Source organism: Heterocephalus glaber, unplaced genomic scaffold, assembly GCF_053883595.1.
Source record: "Heterocephalus glaber isolate CG9 unplaced genomic scaffold, H.glaber_assembly_v1.0 deba00000006, whole genome shotgun sequence".
NCBI lineage: Eukaryota > Metazoa > Chordata > Mammalia > Rodentia > Bathyergidae > Heterocephalus > Heterocephalus glaber.
In genome coordinates, this window is record NW_028258136.1 from 1146538 (window position 1) to 1161865 (window position 15328).

Below are 15328 nucleotides of genomic sequence, written 5' to 3' on the forward strand. Positions count from 1 at the left end.
TCATATTTTCTGGGGAGTTCTCCTGAGGTCCACCGAAAATCTCACCCCATTTCGGTTCCCCCACCCAGCCCCGGATGTCTTGAAACTCTGCCCGCCTTGTTCGCTAAGGAGGACTTTGCTTGGGTGGGGTGCGCCTGAGTTCCCGGGGGTCCGCGGCGCTCCCCATCCGCGGCTGCCTCCGGTTTCGAGGCTCCTTCCCCAGCGCAGTTCGGCCTCCCCGCCAGCAGGAGCAAGGCCGGCGCCCGGCATCCGAGCGCAGCCTCCAGTAGAGGGAGACACTCCAGCGGCTCGGCGACTGGGAAGCGGCCGGGCCGGGAGTGGGTGGGGGTGATGGGGGGGTGGGGAGAAAGGGGGAGTGGGGAGAGGGGTGGTGTGCGAAGGGGGGGCTCCGGGGGGCGGGTCCCTGTGCCGCTGACGTCCCGAGCTGTGCTGGGAAGTATAGGCTGTGTTGTCACGCCGGTGTCAGTCTGATGAAGATTGGCATCAGGTAAGCTGTCATTCATTTCCATGTCAGAGACGCTTTTGCAGGCGGCGGCGGCGGCGGCGGCGCGGCGGCGGCTGCTGCGGGCGGCTGCCTCAGAGCGCGTGTGTTTTATTCCAGTCCCCAAGCCAGAGTATTATTCATTGCGACAGGGCAAGGAGGAGAGAGGGAGAGAGGGAGGCAGCAGGGAGGAGAGAGAGGGAGGCAGCAGGGAGGAGGGAGGCAGGGAGCAGAGAGGGACGGCAGGAGCGTACAGAGAGAAGCTGGGGAAGCGCTGGAGAGCGCGGAGCGAGGCCGCTTGAGGGGTGGCGAGAACCTCGCAGTCCCCCCCGCTCCCGGCCGGGCCCGGCCCGCGCTCAGCCCCGCCACCGGCGCCGCATTGTCCGCAGAGGCGAGGAGCCGGACCATGGACTTCGGCCGCCTCGGGCCGGAGATACTGTAGTGGGCGGGCGGGGAGCGGCGCGCTGGGAGCGCCCGGGACCCGAGCAGAGGGACCGCGCGCCGGCGGCAGCGGGCTGCGCGCTCCGCGGGGCGAGGCGGGGAAGAGCGGGCCGGCTCCAAGGTCTTCTTCCGAAGAAGCCCCGGGGCCGGCGCTTACTGGCGTCACCAGCCTGGCGCTGCCTGCAGGCGTCTGGAAGCCAGAGTAGCTCCAGCCTGGGGCTGGGTGGCCGATGTCGAGGAGCTGCAGTCGCGTCCTGCCGGGCCTTGGGGAGGTTTTGCAGGATCAGCGGGGACCGGGAAACATCAGTGGGGTCAGGAAGCCGGGGCCCGAGGCACCATGCTCAGGACCCTAGCCCGTGGAGGTCGCTGGCGTTGCGTGGATTGCGGGGGGGGGTCTTTGGTGAGGGGAGAACTGGGGCCCATGGCGAAGCTTGGGAATCGAGGGAGCTCCTGGCTCGAAAAATAGGGTATGAATTCGTAAAAGAGGGGACGGAAGCTCAAAAAAGCTGAAAGCTGAGGGGGATGGGGCAGGGTCCCCAGTCTGCTGCGCAAAGTTTGTGTTACCTTCTGGTTGGCGAGCGGGCTCTTCGGGCTCCCAAACCCGAGGAAGAAAGCGCAGTGGGCCGCCCTTTCGGGGGGCTCTTTGAAGGAGAGCCGGGGTTCCCGCGCGGTGGGCAGGGGAGGAGTTGTGGGTCAGCCCTGAATTCGGGCTATGCTTTAGGGTGGCTACAGTTTGGGTTTTAGGCTCCAGGCTGCTTTCAGAATCGGGATTGAAGGGCTGTTGGGTAGTTTACACGCCGGCCAGAGCCGAGGGCTAGAGGTGTAGGAGTTAGGGGACCCAGGGTTAGAGCTGAGGCTGAGATCAGAGGAATGGGTTGCGTTTTTAGGAGTCAGCCACAGAAAACGACTTTCTTGGGGGTTCAAGCTATTGGAATTTGGGAAAAGTAGCGATTCTAGTCCTAGAATAGCGTTTAGGTAGGCGACGAAAGTAGTTGATCTCAGCCATGGCCAGCGATCCCCGAATGTCTGCTGCTTGTCCCCATACGCGTTTCTGGAGGAGATTTGAGGCGCAAAGGACTCGATCCTAGGAGTGCGATTCCGGGAAGCGGACAAATTCAAGGGACATCCTGGGAGAAACGACAGGGCAGCCTCCCTGGACCCGGAATGGACCCCGGCGGCCCAGCGGGCTCCAAAGATCCATTTTGGATCTATGGACGCTGTGTGACCAGCGGGCGCTGGCGGGGCGCTGGGGCCGAGGCCTGCAGTGGAAGAGGGGAGCGCCGGCCGCGAGGTGCCTCCCTGAGGCCGAGGAGTCGCTGCTGGAGGGCAGGGCGGGCTCCAACTCCGGCGGTCGCACTATCCCAGAGCCACCTCCTCATTGCCAAGAGCCGCTTGCCCTTCCTTGGGCCTTACTGGGAAACCCGCAAGCCCCACCACCAGTGCGATGTTCCGCTCCAGGGGTTGGAGGAAGTTCGGGGTCCACTGCCCTTACCCCACTTGTCACGAAACTTCTCCAGAATATTGGCTTTTCGAATTTCAAATATTCTCCAACTGGTGGAAGAAGCCAAATGCTTCACATGTTAAGCAGACTTAAAACGGCCACCCTTACCCCAATCTGAGATATGATGATGTTCAACCACAGTCCACGGCCCTAACCCCTGGCTCTCTCACTTTGCCATTCTGAGGCCCCAGCACAGGGGTGGAAGTGAGTGTGTGTGAGTGTGTGTGTGTGCGCGCGCGCGTGCGTGAGCTGTTTCTGGATCAGGATGTCCCACTCAATATGCCTCGTGTGGCCCAGGCCTAGCTCGAGGGTGGGGAGAAGTCCCCACCATCGGAGGAGGTTTCCTTCGGCCAGCTAGCGAAAGAGTTGCTGGGGGGGCGGGGTGCACGGGAGCAAGGGTTGAAATTTCCTCCTTGCAGTCTTAAGCAGCCCCTCTCCCCCAGCAGCGAGCCCCTGGCTGGGAGAGCCGAAAAGCCCTGACTGGACACCAGAGCGGAGCGACCCGTGAGTGGCCACAGTGGCCCGGGGCGCAGCGACCGCCTCCACGGGCGGTGCTCCCAGGCTGTTGTTTTTCATGCTTGGAATCTGTGCGCTCGCTCTCCCGCCGAGAGCCCGAGGGGGGAGGGAGCTGTGACCCCACGGAAACTCCCCGGTCACCGCCTCCCTTTTGTGAGCTCGAAAGGCCTGAAAGCCGAGAGAAAGAGGAGCTGCTCGAGTAAGGACCAGAGGGTTACTGGAGGGAGATGGGCCCGACCGTGGCTCACAGTAAAATGCCTCGTGCGAATTGCACTGAAGTGTACCCAACTTGAGACTGGCTGTTTTATGATCCTTTCTGGGAGTTTACCGCTCTGTGCTTTTAAGTCTATAGATTGCTTTAAGTTAATGAAAGTGCTGCTCTCAAAAGGGACTTTTATTGTGCAGCAGTGACAAATCCAGGACCTCCCCTTTACTCTTCCCAAATGGGCCTGTTCTTCGAGAGGGAGCTTGCTGGAGTTCCCACAGGGACAGAGCTTGGGGGAGGACGCCATGATAATGAAGATTAATAAAAGTCAAAGTACAGGTAATGCAGAAAGATGAGTTTACTTCTTTACCAGTCTGGTTTCACCTGGGGTTTCTCTGAATCTGGTTTTAAATGTTGCTTGGTGCCTTCTGGCTGTAGACCCTTCTCACATTGGTTCAGGTAGGCCTGACCCATTCAGTTTAACCCTAACTGGATTTCAGGATTTCAGCCTTGCTGCCGATTCAAACTGCAACTAAAATATTTATTCCGGCACTGGGGGGAGGGGCTTTGCCTTGCATTCAGCAAGATAAATGTGTTTAAATGGCTGGGAATCTTGAAAAGGAACAAGGCAGGCTGTTTCCCAGTGTTTTTTTCCCTTTTCAATGTATTTCGCACAAAAGGTGAGATGACAAGGTTTTTGACTGGGTCTTAACATAGAAACTGCAGCGGGTCTGGGCTGTGTCTTAGACCGCATGTCATAACCATTTAAACTGTGGTTAGTTGTTCAAAGCTCAAAGCTTCTCCAAGCTGGGTTTCATTAACTCTACACCAGTTGCCTGGAAGTTCAGTAGCAATAAACTGTATAAACACATTTGAAGTAAGTTAGTGATGAAATAAGAAGAATTACTGTCTTGTGAGTGGAGAATCCTGAAATCATGGAGTTCTAGCTTAACTGGAAACATACCTCCTCTCCCTTGGCCTTGCAGTTTATGGGTGCACCGCAGTGTGTGTTAAATTTCTTTCTGCCATGTCCATCTTCAACCTAGGGCTGTGACTCATTAGAGACCAAGGCATGCCTAGAAAGCAAAACGGCTGAGTTTTAAAGGGGTCTCTATTACCTTGATTTAGGAACCAAACCAAAGTGATCAACCTGACTTCTTTACCTTCCCTGAAAGCAACATGTAACATAAACAGCCACAGAACAGGGGCAAATTAGATTTTCAAATGTTAGCGGCTTAATAATGCTGTGCTGTTAGCAATTGAAATTGTTTTTATTAAAGAAATAACCAATAAAATTTATGGGCTTCCAACATGTTGCAAGATTTCCTTGCTATTTATTTAACCCCCCCCAACCATCACCACCACCTTTCAGAAATTCTACCTCCAATTTTAGATTTTTGTTCCTGATTTATTTAATCTGGAGCACATTTTCTAAATTAGCTGGAGGAGGGTGAGAAATGCTGTTATAAGTTTTCCTTTTTCCTATGCATGTGGCACAAGGACTGCAACGCTGTAAGATATATATAAATGTGTGATGCAATTGCTGTAGGTGACGGCATGTGAAGCGGAGTGTCTGGATCAAACAAAATGCAGATCCCAGGATGGAGAGGGTGAAAATGACACTGCAGAGGAAGTTATATGGAAAATGAAATCGTCGTGAGCCACCATGAGCCTTGAGTCTAGGCAACACACTCTGCTGTATATAAGGCGCTTCATATGAGATCAGTGACTTATTGAAGATTGAATTATATTTATATTGAGAAGCAAAATTTAGAGGGAGGAGCTGCACTGGCTGGGTTCTGTTCAGGCAGCAGGGCCAGGATTGTTGCAATGGGGCTCTGCTAATTTAATTAAATCTAATACTTGATGGGAAAAGGAGGGAGGGAGGCAAGTGGTCAGGTGATAACCAAGGTTGGTAGGTCAGCATAGCACTGAGCTAGTGTGAGCCTGGAATTTGGGGACCTGGCAACTTTATGCCATGTTACCTACTGTTGCCGGACTCCAGCGGGTCCTCTAGCTGCCAGACCTTGGTTTCTTCATCTGTTGAGTGGAATGTAGCACACACAGTCTTCAGTAGGCTTCAAGGAGTGAAGGGCTCAAGCTATGATGCACTCTAAATCATAAAGAAGATGAGAGATAGAGACTTTTCAGCAGCAAAGTCCCACAATCTCCCATGAGTTTTCTTCCCTTGCCTGGTGCCATGACCTGTCCCTGTGAGTCTTAGTAGTTCTTAGACTTTGGTGAGTGGGTAGACTCCTGCCTTTCTTTACATCTTAGAATTTGAAACCCTGCTGTGATTCCAGAAACTGTCTAAAGTTTACCAAAAGAAGCAGTTGCTATTGAGTTGGGAGAATCAGCTTGGTTCTCCGGGTGGCAGCCTCACATGAACAGAATCTGACTGAACAGAGAAACAGCCCCTTCTCTTTATGCCCTTGGGAATAAAGGCCTCACCCTGACTGGTGTGTGACTTCTGGTTGGGCTGGGGGAAGGGGGGTGGTCTGGAGCTAGCCGCAGCTGGACCTTGCTTGGCAGTTTCTGTGCTGGCAGATCAAAGCAGATTCTGGGTCAGGGAGCCCAAGAAGTTAGACACTTCTACAAAAGTGTATGCAGTGTATGCACTCTTGTAGATTCTTTCAGTTCCATGCCTGGTTTTTGAAAGTGAGCCCTGATCTTGGAGACATGACTTCAGTGGAATGCTTGTCTTTAATTCTTCCTAGTCCATTGTGGATTCTTTGGGGGTAATTTTTCCCTCCACATATCCTTCCCAGCTAGTTGTAGGCAACATTTTTGTCTCCATTTTGATTGGGAGCAGAGAGAATGTGAAATGGGGTACAAGGGGCAACAGTTGGAGGGCAGAGTCCTTCTATCAGAACTCTTCCTGAACCCCCAGGAGTTAGAGAGCCAAGGCCTGGGCCAGCTCAGCTCAGCTCAGCTCTGCCAGAAAGCGGAGCTGGGGAAGAGCTTGCTGCAAATGTGTTGTCTTCTGTCTTGGAGGGATCTGCTGTTTGCCCTGGAAACCTCGAGGTGGGCTGGGCCTGCTTGGGTTTCTAATTACAAGACGGCCATTTTTTGCTAAGACCTATCTCACTAAAAACACATCCTTGTGTGTAGTAAGAAACCCTAAACCAGGCAAGATATTTTAAAACTGAAGCAATGAAGATTAGATTAAGTCTCCACCAAATGGCTTCGTTCTGGTATTATTTTTGGCTGGAATGTGGAGAAAAGCAGCTGGCCCTGGGGCCCAGGGCAGACTCTTAGGACTTGGATGGGGCCCGAGGTGGGTGGTGTAAACTGTTAGTTCCCTGCTTAGTAGGAATGTGGCCAATTTCAGTACACCTCAGTCAAGGGAGAAGGAGGTGTGGGGTGCCCAGTGGGGCTGAGAAAGGTTCTGGAAAGGGAAGGGTGAGATCCAGATGGTTCACAAAGTGGCTATAGAATCAGCAGGTCATACAACAGCAGCAGTGAGAAAGCTTTTCAATCCCTCACCTCATTAGCCCCTAGTGTTTGTGTTCAACTTGTGCTGTCACACTCCCCACCCATCCCACACTCTCTGCAAGTGCAGCCATCTTTCACCTGGGTTTCAGAGGAAGCTTCATGTATCAGGTCCTTTTAGGGTGGAGAGAGGGAACAAATAATTGTTCAAGGCTCATGGAGATGGAGCTCAGAAATCTAGCATCAGGACCCCTTGTCCTGCCCTGCTGGCATTCAGTCATTCCTTTGTTTCTCCACTGAGCCCTTTTGTTTTTGGTACTGGGGATTGAACTCTGGACCTAGTGCTTTCGAGACAGGCAGTGGTATCACTGAGCTAAATCCATGGGCCCACTGAGTCCATTTTTATAGTGTCTTTTAAGTGCCCAGTACAGTCCTAGGCACTGAGGACACAACAGCAAAAAGAAAGCAAACACTGTGACCACGGACTGTCCACCAAGGGCCTGATGGTGGTAGGGATGAGAGAGTATGGGCTTTCACATCAGAAGAACCGCATTTTGAGCGTTGCTCTGCTATTTACATACTGCATGACTTTCAACAAGTTGCTTAACATCTTTGATCCAGTTTCCCCATCTATAAATTGGGAAATAGAGGTACATGGCTGGTAGGATCATGGAGAGAGTGCCTGTAAGTACCTGGCACAGGAGAGAGATTCAGACTTGGTTCACTCTCCTGTCCTGTGTTATTTTGGAGCTGATGATCCAGTTGGTGGATTGTCCAGCTTCTTTCCCTTTCCTGTTTGCTTCCCTGGGGATATGGCATGGAACCCATCCCAGGTCACTGGCACCATCAACAAGCTTTGAACACATAGCCAGTTAACACCATGGCTGGTGCTTCGTAGACTCCAGGACAGCTGGGAACGAGGAATATTTGGGAGTGGTGGTGGGGACAAATACGACACACAGATGCCTCTGCGCACACAGAGGGAGAGAAAAGGCACCTACCAATTGTTAACCAATGCAGGCAAAAATAGGATGGGAAAAGGGAGTAATTGGAGTGGTGTTAAGCAGTGCTGCCTTCTTGGAGGAGGTGAGCTCTGAGCAGGGTTAGGAAGGCTGGCTAGGGCCCAGTGGGAGGAGCAAAACCCAAGACTCACTGGTCACCTTGCCCTTGGGGATCTCCGGGGACTTGATCTGGAGAGAAGAGCCAGCCCCCTCTGCCTGTCCCAGGTGGCCAGAAGTGGGCTGTCACTGTCCCCAAAGTACCATACAGGCTTCCCTTTGGGGACCAGCTTCTCCTATACATGGAAGGACTTCTGAGAAGACCTGTGCATGTTGACTTCTCAGTGGGAACCACTAGGTTAATGAGTTAATGTCTGAGGCAGACAAACTCTTTTCCTTCCTGGGTACAGTGCGACTACCTTAGCCCTTATCCCCGCTTTTTCCTAAGCAGAGAAAGCTGAGACTCAGGCCCACACTTGGCTCTGTCCCTCTCTTGGAAAGCACAAAACTGACAGACCCAGTGTGGTTGTGATGAGGGATAGAACAGGGATCAGGCCTCAGCGACAGAAGATAACGGGCTCCATTTTGGACTCAGCCAAGGCTGTGTGACCTTAAACAAGTGACTTGGCCTCTCGATGTGAATGTCCTCTCTTATCCAGTGAGGAACTTGAGCTTACTGTCTGAGGTCTCCTTCAGCTCGAGTTCCATGACCCTGTCTCCTTGCAATGGATTGCTTCATGAATAGGCAGTCGCAGAACAGCCCTCATTATGACAAATCCATGCAAAGAACCCTAATAACACAACAGCTGCAGAGGCTCAGGCACAAGGGCTTGGTCCTGGGAGTGCCTCTGGAGGTCTTGGGGATAGTAGGGGTACAAGAGGTGGATTTGGCTTTCCTCAAAGCTTTCCTGGGGCAAATGGATGTGTCCTAGCAATTACAGTTGGTTCTATGAGGCAGAATTATCAATCCGAAGGCTCACTGGCTTCTTATTAAAAGCATCGTTTACTTCTTTTGTTGAGATAGTATGGTTTTGGAGGAAGGAACACAGACTTTGGAGTCAGATTCTGGGGTCTGACCGTGGTGATTCTACTGCTATAAAGCTCTGTGTCCTTGGGCCCATCACTTTGCCTCTCTGAACCTCAGGGGTCTCGACTATAAAGGGAAAATAGTAATAGTACTACCCAGCACACATAGGACAGTTGTGATAACTTTAGAAGAAAATATATGAAGTTTGTTAGTACATTGTAAGCTCATGGTGAATGTTAGTTTTCTTTTCCAATAAAGTTCATTTTTCATTTGATCCTCTTTGTGAAGCAGGTAAAATGGGTATTGTTAGGTCATTTTACAGATGGAAGAAACAGGCACAGAGTGGCAGGTTCAGAAAGCAAATGCAGGTATGTCTGCCAGTTCATGTGTATAGTGGATTATTAGGTTGCTCTTTGACCATGGTGATCCTTTCTTTTGTGTTTTGAGACTAAGCAAGGCTCTTGTTGAACTCTGAGGAGTTACTTTGAGCTGTACCCATTTCTCTCCTGAGAATCTTTTTTTACAGAAACCATCCCAATTCATTTGGTGTGCAAATGCTGGTTATAGCTACTGGCTGTTACAGAAATCAAAACCTGGAAGATCTTTTTTTTTTTTTTTTTTTTTTTTACTTCCACAAAGCCTACAGTCAAGGTGGGGCTGGCCTGCCCAACAGAGAGAGAGGTAGATTTAGATTTAGGAGCAGGGAGCTGTGGCAACAGCAGTGGGTGGGGGTGGCAGAGCCACAGTGAAGCCTGGATCTTCTCGCCCAGGTTGAAAGCTGGAGGCCTGGAGTGAAGAGCATGTCCTTAGAGGGAATCATGCCTGTGGTCATCAGCTCACCATCCTGACAAATGTTGGGGTATTTAGCCCATCAGTAGTAGGGTCTAGTTCCTATTAAATATGGGGGCAGTTTCCTTGTGTTCCAGGGTATCAGTGTGTGTTGTGGTAGAGTAGAGGGCAGTGAGCCCTGCCCCAGGGCTTTTTCTAACATCCTCAATCCAGCATTGCTATGGCGCACAATTTGATACCAAGTCCTGGGCTAGCTCTGATTTTAATAGACTTCCTCCCCTGGAGGAGCTGTCCCCTTTCCTTCTCAAGTGAGGTTATCTTCTGTGCAGGTTGGGACTTCAAGCCTCAGGGCCAGGAGCAGGGAGCTAGAAACCCAGGGTCAAGATGTGTGCCCAGGGCCCCATAGGGATAGGTGCTTGATCTTACTCCTGCCGTCTCCCTGAGGATCCATGGGTCACTCAGCAGGCATGGCCTGAGCCCACTCTTCACTCATGCCCAGTAGTGTGCAGTGTGGGCCTCAGTTCCTCATGCTTGTGTAGCGGAGGCCAAACAAATGCACATCAAACTGGGAAAAGCTGTGTGACCTTGAACATTGCTTATTTTCCCTGAGTCTCAGCATCCTCATTTTACATGATGAGGAAGTTAGGTTGGATGATCTTCAAGGCCCCTTTCTGGGTTAGTATTTGACAATGCTATGATCTATCCATGCTAACGTGTATACTGTGGTCCACAGGCAGCATGCCTTTGGAGACGGTGGGGACATCCTGAGACATTTAGCCCATTTAGTGGGAGGGCTTGTTAGGTATGGGATAGATAGTGATGAGCAGGTGGTGGCAGCTAGGCTTCGCTTACCGGGATGCAAGGGCTGGAGGGGTTCCTGCAGAGAGGGGCCCTGCTGAGTCCTCCAGTTTCAGAGAGGACCAAGAGACAGAAATCTGGCAGGAGAAGCAGGTGATGTGGGAGTTCTGCTGAGGCCCATGAATCTTGTGGAGGGAGCTCTTCTCCTGCTCTGGAAGTGGATAGCTGGACTCATAGTGGGGCAGCAGCCCCTGAGGGCACTCTAGACTCATGAGACTCCTTGGAGGAAAGCCAAGGAGCTGGAGGGGCTCCCTGCAGCCTTCCCTGGAACCTGATCCCAGGGAATGGCACAGGCTCCCCTTGGGAAGGCACTTCACTCTCTGGAGCCTCTGAGTGGCAATGAGATAGAGACTCGGTGCTCTGACTTCCACATTGTCAGGGGAGCCCCTTTCCTAGCTGGACATCGTGTCTCCAGGAACACTTTTCAAAGTCATTTCTGTTGTCTCCAAGGAAAAAGATGAAGGGAGAACTGTTTTCCAGGCACTACTGTAGGGAGTGGCTTGGGCTGCTGGCAGGACAGAGGGGAGCTCCCAGCAATTGTGGCATGGAGTCCTGGAGCTGGTGTCCCTGGCCCAGCCACAGTGAACTGGGTTCTGAGGGGAGGAGATGGGCCACAATAGCTCGCTGGTAGATAAAAGTAGGAGGAAGTGTTCTTTTGAGATCTGAGGTTGCTTCGTAACTGTGTTGGAAGAGCCCCAGCATGAAGGCCACAGAATAGAGGCTCCTCTGAATGCTCTGACTCCATGCCCAGTCCTGGGCTGGGAGCTTGCATCTCTCTTCTGGGTCATCACCACAGATCTGAGAAGGATAGTGAGGCTCAGAGAGGGTATGAGAATTTGCCCAAGGCCCACAGTGGGTCGTGTATGATTCTGGGCACAGGGAGGCTGCTGCCTGCTCCAGAGAGTGGTGTGTTTTGGGGAAAGTTGCTAGATCCCTCAATCTCCATCTCTTCTTTCCTACCAGAGAGCTCATGCTCATTCGGTTCCTCAGATGCAGCCCAGCCCAGCACTGGCTTGGGGAGGTCACGGAAGAAGAGATTGTGGTGTAACAAGATGACAGAGGCACATGGTGGAGAGTGAGCCAAAGGCTTACGCTTGAGCCCTGTGGCTGTGTGTGACCACAAAAGCCAGCCTCACTTTCCTTATCAGTCAACTCGTGGTTCATAACACCTCCTGTCAGGCTGTGGAGATCAAATGAGAGAACTCATGTGGATATGTTATACACATTTTATAAACATAAATGAAAGCGCCTACACAGTGCCTCATGTAATATGTGGGGGAGAAAATTGGTTGGCACAGACTATATGTTTCTTATTAGTTTAAAATAAAGCATACACACAAACACACAATCCCTCTCATACTCACTTGCAGTGCGATGACAACTGTGTTGAAGTGATTAAAAGCTGTTGAGATGCCTTCCACAACTGCCCTGTGGCTGGGGCATGAATGGCCCCCTTTGGGATCCCTGATTCCATCTCAGAATCAGCCAACCTAGAGCATGGACCTACTGTCTGCCTCGGTTGTCTCCTTTACATTTCCTAATTAATCCTGCACAAGACACTATCTGGGAGCTAGGTTGGAGGGTGGAGGTGGTGGCCTCTGCCAGTCCTGTAGGTTTGAACTAGGCCTTTGCTTTTTCCCTGCTGGCAACATTCATTCTGTAGATTTTTTACTGAGCACCTGTGTGTGTCAGACCCTGTGAAGGCCCTAGGGAGATGACCTCAAACTAGAGATGGGCTCCTTCCCAGCAGGGCTCAGTGTGTCTGTGGGGGAGAAAGACATGCAAGTTCCATAGGGAACCCTTGAATCCTGTTTGAGTTCTGCTAGATAAACCATGGAAAGAGCCACAGAGAAGTACAGGAAGCTAAGAGAGCACAGAGAGGGAGCCTAGCCCCCTCTAGGGGTCTGGAGGCATCCTGGAAGATGTGAGGTTAAGCTAGAGTGTGAAGGAAAAAAGTTGCAGGCAGTGAGGCCAGGAGTAGGCACTGGAACTCCAGAGCTCCTGGGCTGGCTACATGCTGAGTTGTATCCCTTCGGTGAGGCCATTCTTAGGGAGACTGTTGGCCAATCCTTCCATCTCTGGGGGCTCCTTTTCCATCCCAGGCAAGGGCAGACTAAAGAGAGAGGGTAACAGCTGGGTACCAGAAGACGCTCTCTCTTGAGCTTTCCTGTGTGGATGTCATTACAGAGTGCAGTGGCTGCTGTTCTCACACCCTCTTCCCTGTGGCCCCCCCATCCCATGTTCTTGAGGGTGTAGCTTTCAGGAAGACCTTTAGGAAATGCAGGCATCTCCTCCTTTTCTTACTGCAGCCCCTGATGGTATCTTGGGGGTATATTGAGATCCTATCTGAGTCTAATTCTGGAAAGCCCTCATGGGAAGCAGCGGTGAGGTTTATGGCAATGACTTAACCTTTCTTTCTCAGCACCAGCCATGGAAATACTATTTATTAGAAGAAACTCTTTGGCAGCTCTTGCCCCTGCCCCGTGTAGGATGAAGTCAACATGGCATTTTCTTTAGGGGCCTGGATAGGGTGGCCAAGCCTGTGTCTTCCCCTCAAATACTGAGGAGTGTCTGTGAATGTTTTGCGGTCTGGTCATTTGGAGGGGCAGTGAGGAGAGGCAGCAGGGTGATGGCTAGGGGCCAAGTCACTAGGGCTCCAAAGTCTTTATATATATAGGAAAAGAAAAGCTGATGGTCCTTGGCCCAAGGTTCAGGACATCCAGTGTAACAAAGGGCACCTGTTCTGGGGTCAGACAGGTAGGAGTAAAGCTCATCTCTGGTGCTTGCTCGCTGTGTGGTCTTGGGGAACTTTCCAACCTCATTGAGCCTTAGTTTCTTCTGTTTTGTGAAAAAGCAGTAACAATGTCTTTTGGCAGGGAATGAAATGAGTGTATTGGTCACTTTCCCACATCTGGCAAAAAATATCCAACCTGCAAATTTAAAGGAAGGGAGAATTATTTGGCTCATGGTTTTAGAGGATTCAGTCTGTGGTTAGCTGACTCCATGTCAAAAACAGCTTGGGGTAGGAAAGCTGATCAACCCATGGTGATTAGGAAAGGAGAGGGGGGGCAGTGAAGCACCTCTTCCAGCCAAAATCCACCTTCTAATAGTACATTAAACTATGAACTCATCAGTGGATTAATCCCTTGATGAGTATAGCATCCCCTTAATCTAATCATGTTCCAAAAGCTCTGCTTCTGAACACATGAGACTTTGGGGGACATTTTAGATCTAACTCATAACAATGAGGCAACATAATAGAGCCTGGCCCAGTAGCTCCTTTCCTGTCCTTTTCTTCTCTCCCCAGATCCAGGTGCCCCTGCAGAGGTAAGAGGCAAGAGGGAGTGAGGAGCAGAAAGGTCATAGGCTGTGGTCCTCTCTAAAGAGCAGACTAGAATGGTTGACTGAAGACACGGGGAGGCTGGGACATAGATGTCAGAGCCTGTTGGGGCTTTCTGGAATCAGGGAGCCAGAGCTCTGGGTGTTTGGGAAGAATCCGGATCCCCTAGGTGGATGAAAGGAGGGCTGTGAAGCAGAGATTATTTGAAACAATAAGAAGGGAGGGAAGGAGGGAAAGAGGAAGAGAGGGAAGGATGGAAGAAATGAACATTTATGGAGTGTCTATTATCTGCTGGGCATTGAGCTAGGTTTACTAATGCTCATGATCTGATTTTATAAATTTAGAACCATGGAATATTCAGGTCAGGAAGTCTCAGACTGGAAAGGACATGAGACATGGGACATCCATCCCATCTCTCTGTTTCAGGTATGGAGAAAGTGAAGCTGAGAGATGGATAGTGACTTGCCTAACATCACACAGAACATCTGTTACAGAGCTGAGTTACATACTCCCCAGGCTAGGGCAGGTGGGGCACAGTGGAAAGAGTCCAGAAGTTGGAATCAGAAAGACTAGGCTTGACTACAGACATGCTCGCTGTATGACAGAGCTTGCTTACCTCCCAAGCCTTAGCTCTGTCATCTGTAAGAGAGTAATTCTCAACTCAAGTGACAGCTGTGATGATGAAATGACAAAGTATCTGGTGTGGTATCAGGACTGAGGGGGCTCAGGGCCCTTCCCCTTCCAGCCTTGCCCTTCCCCACTTCATTCTCGGCTCTGGCCACATCCATAGTGCCCACCAGAGCACCTTGAGTCTCTGTTGCTGTGCTTCCGTGTTTCCCAAGACCTCTTCATTTTTCCATTCAGTTATTCCTCATACATTTAACAGGTATCTGGAGTGTGTGCAAGCATTTTTTTGGTGCTGGCCTGGAAAGATAGGCACAGCCAGATTGAGTATATAATCAGATGAAGGAGAGAGGCATTACGTTCTTTAAAACAGTTACACAGAGCTGGGCGTGGTGGCCCATGCTTGCAATCCCAGCACTCTGGAAGGCTAAGACAGGAGGATTCCAAGTGCAAACCCAGCCTGAGCAATTTAGTGATTTAGTGAGACCCTGTCTCAAAATAAAAAAGGGCTGGGGATGTAGCTTAGTGAGAAGGCCCTAGCTTCATTCCCCAGTACCATCAAAAAATTATACAAGCATGAGAATATAAGTGTAAAAAGAGCTTTGAAGAGGAGAACTTGAAACTGGGAGGTGTCACGTGGAAAGAGCCCGCTAGGGTCTCCCTGAGGAGGTGAGGAACTGAGGCCTGCTGAGAGGTAGACATAACTCGGGAGAGAGGGAGCGAAGCATGTTCCAGGCCAGGGAACTGCAGGGTTGCAGTCTCTGAGGAGGGGTGGGGTGGGGCCTGCAAGGCTGGGGACTGGGTAGATGGATGGGGTTGGGCAAATCACAGAGCTACTGTGAGAGCCCAGGAGGCTGATGCTGGACTAGAATGCACCTCGGACAGGTGGGAGAGCCAGTGTGAGACTCTGAGATGGAGACCAGGCTGAAGTCTGGCTACAGATATCACCAAGCCTCCAGGTTTCTGTCCCCCCCATTAAACTAGCAATAAAAAATCATAAATCAATTATAGGTCTGTGATAGAGGGGAGGAAGGTAAAACTGAGCAAGTGTATGAGTCCTTTGTCTTCATCGTATATGTGAGCAGTAGCAAATTCATTTATGCCAATACTTACATG

The 15328-nt window shown here is 51.1% G+C and overlaps 1 protein-coding gene across 8 annotated transcripts in view; it reads left to right on the forward strand.

Moving 5' to 3' along the window:
- The first annotated feature begins 272 nt into the window (after positions 1-272).
- The window catches only part of Pknox2 (PBX/knotted 1 homeobox 2), a 251324-nt gene continuing 236268 nt past the window's right edge, over positions 273-15328 (forward strand). For 4 of the 8 annotated variants that reach the window (XM_087204553.1, XM_087204724.1, XM_004874490.3 and 1 more), the window contains exon 1: positions 379-487. The gene's annotated coding sequence lies outside the window, so the exon portion shown is untranslated. Of the gene's footprint in view, positions 488-1032; positions 3484-15328 lie in introns of those variants that run through there. The other 4 variants (XM_004874488.3, XM_087204691.1, XM_087204595.1 and 1 more) reach the window with 4 other exon arrangements.